Source organism: Buteo buteo, chromosome 8, assembly GCF_964188355.1.
Source record: "Buteo buteo chromosome 8, bButBut1.hap1.1, whole genome shotgun sequence".
Classification (NCBI taxonomy): Eukaryota; Metazoa; Chordata; class Aves; order Accipitriformes; family Accipitridae; genus Buteo; species Buteo buteo.
Window position 1 is genome coordinate 30,953,768 of NC_134178.1, and position 7,272 is coordinate 30,961,039.

General features: G+C 44.7%; 1 protein-coding gene across 1 annotated transcript in view; it reads right to left on the reverse strand.

The window, feature by feature from the left end:
- The window catches only part of GJA8 (gap junction protein alpha 8), a 43,997-nt gene extending 37,928 nt beyond the window's left edge, over positions 1-6,069 (reverse strand). The window contains exon 1 of the mRNA XM_075033961.1: positions 6,034-6,069. The gene's annotated coding sequence lies outside the window, so the exon portion shown is untranslated. The remainder of the gene's footprint in view (positions 1-6,033) is intronic.
- Between the last annotated feature and the right edge of the window lie 1,203 nt (positions 6,070-7,272).

Below are 7,272 nucleotides of genomic sequence, written 5' to 3' on the forward strand. Positions count from 1 at the left end.
CCTCACCAAGTTTGCCGACGACACCAAGCTGTGTGGTGCGGTCGACATGTTGGAGGGAAGGGATGCCATCCAGGGGGACCTTGACAGGCTTCAGGGGTGGGCCCATGCAAATCTCATGAAGTTCAACAAGGACAAGTGCAAAGTCTTGCACATGGGTCAGGGCAATCCCAAGCACAAATACAGGCTGGGCGATGAGTGGATTGAGAGCAGCCCTGCAGAGAAGGACTTGGGGGTATTAGCAGATGAAAAACTGAGTAAGAGCCAGCAATGTGCTCTTGCAGCCCAGAAAGCCAATTGCATCCTGGACAGCAGTAAAAGAATTGTGGCTAGCAGGTCAAGGGAGTTGGTTCTCCCCTTCTACTCCGCTCTTTTGAGACCCCACCTGGAGTACTGTGTTCAGCTCTGGGGCCCCCAGTGTAAGAAAGAACCTATTGGAGTAGGTCCAGAGGAGGGCCACAAAGATGATCAGGGGGCTGAAGCATCTCTCCTATGAAGACAGGCTGAGAGAGTTGAGGTTGTTTAACCTGGAGAAGAGAAGGCTCCAGGGAGACCTCATAGTGGCCTTCCAGTACTTAAAGGAGGCCTACAGGAAAGATGCGGAGGGAGTGTTTATCAGGGAGTGTAGTGATAGGATGAGGGGTAGTGGTTTTAAACTGAAAGAGAATAGATTTAGATTAGATGTTAGGAATAAATTCTTTACTGTGAGGGTGGCGAGACACTGGAACAGGTTGCCCAGAGAAGTTGTGGATGCCCCATCCCTGGAAGTGTCCAAGGCCAGGTTGGATGGGGCTTTGAGCAACCTGGTCTAGTGGAAGGTGTCCCTGCCCATGGCAGGGGGGTTGGAACTACATGATCTTTAAGGTCCCTTCTAACCCAAACTGTTCTATGATTCCATTCTATAAATAGGACTCAACCAAGATTCTCCTCCTCTTGTCTATGACAAATGGACAACCAAGCTAAACTTAGATTTTTTTTTAATAGGATAGCCCCACTTCTGCAAGAACCATGTTAGCACACAAATACTGTTTTTCAAAGATGAGGGACATGTTATCTCAGGACTGGGTATTTATACTGCGTCCATGCCAGCTTGTACTCAGTGCCTAGCACAGAACAAGCCAGGCACCAGACTGGGAAGCTGAGGCCCAGAGCCTGGCTCACTCTGACCATACAGGCACCATAGACACAACAGGCTGGAGCCACTTGGCTCTGCAAAAACAAACCCTACTCTAGCACTAACCTTCACGTCAATCCAGAGATAAACGAAGTAGCTACTGCATCAGCTCACAAGCTTAGCAAAGATGTCAGTTATGTCCTTTTCCACATATTTGGGCAGCCAGGAGTTGAGGAATCCATCATCTTACCCATTGCTCCACAGCCCAAAAAGCAATCCACTAAATGCAGCAGGTTGCAATTTAAGTGACAGCTCCTCTCTCCTTGAGCTCAGTGGCATGGTCTATGTGCTACAACCCCCCACAGGACTCAGGGCATGGTGTCTCACAGAGCAGGAGAAATGGCTTTTCAGGACTGTCTCGGAAATCCCCTGGCACATGAAAAGAAAGATGTCAATCTATGAAGCACTTCAACAATTGTTCCGTAACTGGAACAGGAACTTACAGGCAAGGATAGTCTATATGAAACCTGTGGACAAAGTATCCTCTGCCAAGGGAGTCCCCAGTCAGGGCACAATCTTCCAGAAGGAAGAAAACAAATCCAGAATGTAGGTATCCATTTTTTAGGAGTCTTTCTTGTTGAGAAAAGCTGGCCATGAAAGTAAGTGTTGATACACTTTGCTAACTGAGAAAACTCAGGCAACCAAAACAAAAAAGCTACTCTACAGACCTGCACCTAGAAAAGCAAATAACATGTGTTTTTAAACATAGAAGACTCTTCCTCAGTGAGCAATCTAACCCCCCAAATTAGGAATGTTATTGATGCCTTGGGGCTTATGTGCCGATGTATAATATTACTCACCAGATACATTTGTGCTAGTCATGAATTTGGCCGTGTTCTTGTCCCTATCCACTTCACTACCATATATTTTAATATGCTTTGGGACATATCCTTTTTTTTTTTCCTGTGTTAGACTGGCAAACCATTTCAGTAATTTCCTTTTTTTTACTTTTTCATGATCTATAACAAAGACTCCTCCTCAAACCAAGGCCACTTGGACTCCTTAATAGCTTCATCTAAGGAATTTTTTTAAAAATAAGATTAATAATTTCTCTTTTTACTGCTTTTCTTGATATGCTGAAGAAGTCCTGTGCACTGATTTGATTTACCTGTATAGAAGCTGCTGCACTGACCTCAACATGCTACAGACCATCTGCTCCCAGCAACTTATAATCATAGCATAATTCAGATGTGAAGGGACATCAGGAGGTTTGAAATTCTTGCTCTTTAACTTCAGCTGAGACCAGCCTTCCTTTTTGACCCTAGTTTCCCCAGCAGTTCATCTTTACTACCAGTAAGAGACAGACTAGGAGTCTAGCCTGGATTGTGGCAAAGCTGAGGAGTGTTATAACTCAAAGGGCAGCCTATTATCAGATAGAGCAATTTGGAGGCTGCTCCATGTAACACAAGCAGCCTCAAACAGTCCCAGAGCTCAGAGGGCTTTAAGACAGCTTAAGGTATGCAAGTGGTGGGTTTTCTCTGCTATGTCCACATTCTCCTTCACTGCAGCTTACAATCCTCTCCAGAATGAATTTCTCCATATTAACCACACTTACTATGTCACCACCTGTTCCAACAACTGGAAACACTGCAGGGCATTTCTGACCATCACCAGCTGGGTTCAGCAACTTGGACAGGCGGTAACAGCAGAAGACTAAAAGAAGCAGGAGGCCCAGATATTTCCATCTTTGGAGATCTCTGGCCATTACCAAGGCCAGATAATATTAATGTTGGCATCACATTAAGTTTCTTCAGCTCCATCTTCTTTTTTCATAGCTGAACCATCTCACGGCTTTGTTGCCCTTGGAAACAAAAAGTGAGCTCCCATCCAGTTCAGCACCAAGCAGACTGCCTGCACAAAGCAGGCCAGATACCACTCCACAGATCACCATTGACCTCTGTGTGGATTCCTGTAATGCTGGTCTATTTGCTTACACAGCTGCAGGCTACTATTTCACATCAATTCAGTAGCTGAAAGATAATCTTGTGTTATTCCTGTGCTGGAGTTTCTGTGTGGGTCCACTTTTCAGAGTGGAAAATAATTCTTTTTAACTATATGAAGTGATTTCTGAAGGTATCTTTTTAAATGTAAGGATGATCACACAGTTCTGAGCAGAGGAGGAAAAATGGAAAGGATTGCTCGGGTGGAAGGAAAGTTTTGTCCCCTTGACTGGAAAGAATTTGACTGGAAGACTGGCTTGGATTTGCCCAGACCTATGAGATAGGAATGGGAGAAGAACTCCTCTCAGAGGTTTTTGGGATGGGGCTGTAGGGAGCACAAAAGACAGCACCTCCTGTGACCAGTATGGGCAGTCACAGGAGCTCCAGGAGAAACATTTAAGTCAGGTTTAGATTTATCCTGGATTGTGGTGCTTGGGGAGTTCTCCAGCTCTTAGGAATCCAATGGCATTAAAGCACCAGCAACTACTCTCAAGGCAGTGTTCCTCATGTTTTCCAAACAATTTGGGAACTGCAAATTAGTGCAGATTTCTCAGCTCAGTAATTGTGATGTTGCCTCAGCATTTTTCTATCAGAATACTTCAAAGCCCTTTAGATTTTCTCCCCAAATGCAGCCATCCATCCTCCTCCAACAAATCTCAGACCTCACTGATTATTACCAATAGAATTATTGATGTTAGAAATGCTGATGCAGGAAGATGAGGCTATTTAAGAGTGTTTTACCAGATGTTAGTTGAGTGATACTGCATCATTTCATGCAGTACATCGCAAAACCTCTTTCTTCCCTGCTGTGTTAAATTGTTACTTTCCCTGAGAGAGAAACATGGTTCTTCACAAAGCTGGCCTGAGAGAAAAGTGGGGAAAGAGTGTGGGAACAGCAAACAACATCAAGGCTTCCCATTTCCCTATTCTCTGCTTCTTGTGAGAAATCTTGCATGGCTTTTAACCACTGCAATTCATATTCTGAAGTGCTTTTTCAGTGGGAACATCCTGTGGTGTCCCTGGTTTGGTGACAACACTCCTAAATACTGAGTGCATTGTCAAAAATTCAGTCTTGGGTTCTTCTTGGTCTGAAAGAACCAATTTACTTTTCTCCTTCAACAGACATAAGATAATTATAGGAAGCCCCCACATCATACCATGTGGGTATCACATGCAAAAACCATCTATCCTACTAATGTGCATTGCTTAGGCATCTCTGTTTCTCATACACACAGAAAGCCAAAACCCATCATCCCCAACCAGGAAAAAAAAAATTGCTTATTATTTTAATAGCTATTTTCGTCACATCTCAATTGGGGGTAGGGGCTAGTTTTTAAGGAAAATAAATTTCAGTTTTCTCACCAAGAAGCCAAAATCCGTATTTGAATACAGAACTGCAAGATTCAGCTCAAAACCAATGAATTTATAGCTACTTCAACTTGTTTCAATCAAGTTTAAATATCTCTTCCTTTTCCACCATCTTAAGGAAAACAATAAACATCAGCGAACAAACACAATCCTGTCTGACATCACTTACTGGCCAGATTTTATCACCAGCTTTCTGCAGGAGCTCATACAGGGGTCTTAACACAGTGCAAGCCCACTTTGATATCATCTGTCAATCACCAAATCAGAGAGATGAAAAAACCAGCAACCTACAAATGAAACATCTCGGTACAGGCTAGCAATTTTGCGTGTAGTTTCCTGCTAGGTGTGCCATGATCACACTTCATCTTTGCCTCTGCTAGCATTAAAAACAAGAAGCTACAGTGTGCAAAGGACCCAGTGAGAACACAGTGCCTGGATTTATACAGAGCAGTCGGCAGTTAGGAGCGGAGCGGAGCACATCGCACTATGTATGAGGAGCAAGGGGAGAGAATTTAAATGGAATTAAATGGGAAGTTAGGTGGGGAAAGGGCTATATTAGGCCATTGGCAGGACTTCAGCGCTCAGAGAATTTCCTAGCCTCCTCCCCACTCCTCATAGCTTTAAACATGAGCACTGCTCGTGGCCACCTGGAGAGCCAGCGTGGCTCTCTGCATGGCCTCGGCTGGCTGCTGCGGAGAAGCCAGAGCACTCACATCCTTGCCTTTGAGGCTGTAGGTGACTCAGGCACACACCTGTTTCCTCTGCAGGCTGTCACCTCTTCTGGGCGGGGGGGCTGCCAGAAAAAGTCGGGCAGACAGCGTTTTATCAGGAAACCCAGGTGTCCAGAAACACAATTAAGGAGATTTGAATTGGCAAATTGCTTCACCCTTCCAGAAAGCAAAACTGGATACAAACCTTTTCCAAGCTTTCCTGTAATAAATACTCAGGACACGAGGCTGACAAGTATAGGTGCCTAATGCATCCCTGTGAGCCTATTTGCTTTTATGCAGCCACACAGAAGGTGCGGTATGACGGGGCAGGGCTGCCTGCTTCCCTTGCACTGCTGGAGTCGACCTCATGGCACACTTTGGAAAGGGAAGCCCCTCGGAAGGCACCTTCCCTGCGTGCCGTGCACCACAACGTTGCTGGGAGTTAGTCTAGCTTGTGAGCTCTTGCCAACAAAAGAAATATAATTTTATTCTATGCACGTGTGTGCCCATGCACACGCACACTTAGCATGTGGATATTTGGTCTTCTAATATAAAATGTACCCTTCTAATCTGCTTGGGCCTGCAGTGTCCTCCTGCCTCCTCCATTTGCTGTAATTTGCATTGTTCACAGAAGGCTTCAGAATCCAGCCAACACAGATCACAAAATTGGTAGGAAGAACCATTACTCATAAATTTGTGCAATTAAGTTCTTAATTTTACCCAGGAGGTCATGTCTTGAAATGCTTTCAGACCATCACAGAAGAGAACAAGCTGGCTGGGAGCAATAAGCACCATCTGAGAATCCTCCCCTAACTCAGGCTGTTTACTTTTCAGTTTCACTCACCACCATCCAAGTACATGTCTCTTTTTCCTCGAATCCTTTTACTGTTTCTTCCTTTGAAGTTGACTTTCAGGGAAAGCTCTAGAGATCTTGGCCTTCAGAGCAGATTCAAGTCCTGATTTCTCTTCCCCCTGTGAAGAATGTACAGTACGGGCTGATGTGGTTCTACCCCACAGCAAAACTAGCTGGCTTTATGATGAGATGTGTGCCTGGGATTCTTTCCACACTGGCAATATTGCTTAAGCAGCCTTTTTCTAAAGCCTCAAGCTTTAGAGCTGGGAGATCTCACAGCAACGCAGCTACCTAACCCCACCACAGGAGAGCACGTCCCAGGAACTGGGTGCTGGCACTGGCAACCACACCACGGGACACCATGTCGCAGCCTTCTGGGGTGAGAGGTCCCCCAGCATCCATGTGTCCTGCTGGCTAGTAACCTCTGTCATCCCAGAAGTTTCTGAGCAACCATGTTGGCTCCTGGTAGAAAAGACAGGAGCTTCAACAATCTACAACCTTTTCCGATCTATGACATTGGTACACAGAGGGACCTTTGCGTGGACGAATGGCCCCAAGCCGTAACTATATCGAGTTACTCACATGACCAAGTCTTTGCAGGATCCCAGCCTCAGGGACTACTGAGAGTCCAACAGTCCTGAGCAACTGACAAAAAGACTCTCACAGCATACATTCAGGGTTGAAACACTACTTACTAGAACAAAGTGCAAATTAAGTTTTACCCGTCCAGATGACACAGATTCCAAATAAGTGCAAATAAAGTATTTTCCATTGCCAGAACACCATCATGTGACTTACATGTGGCATCCCTCACAGCAGAGGCAATTGAGAAGTATATCGACTAGCTGCTGTCTGCCTCAGAATTCCCCCAGCAAAGCTGGCCTAGCTGGCAATGTAGGGTGCTTAACTTCCAGGCTATTAAATCTCATTGAAATCAATGCAACTCAAGAATGTACTTAAAATTAAGTAAACGCCTATGGACTGTAATGAACTAGGATGCTGCACTCCTCTGTGTGCTTCTTTGGCTGATTTGTTTACCAAGGTAATCTCTCGGACAGAAATTAGAGAAACCTTCTAAAAGCTGTAAGAATACCTTAAATAAATGCAAGATTGTTGCATTTACATTAAAACTACCAAGTTTAAGACCCAGTTTCTTAGTCCCTTCCTGAGATCATGCACTCACTTTGACCCTTTTATAAGCGTCTAACCCGGATAAATTAAAAGGAACAT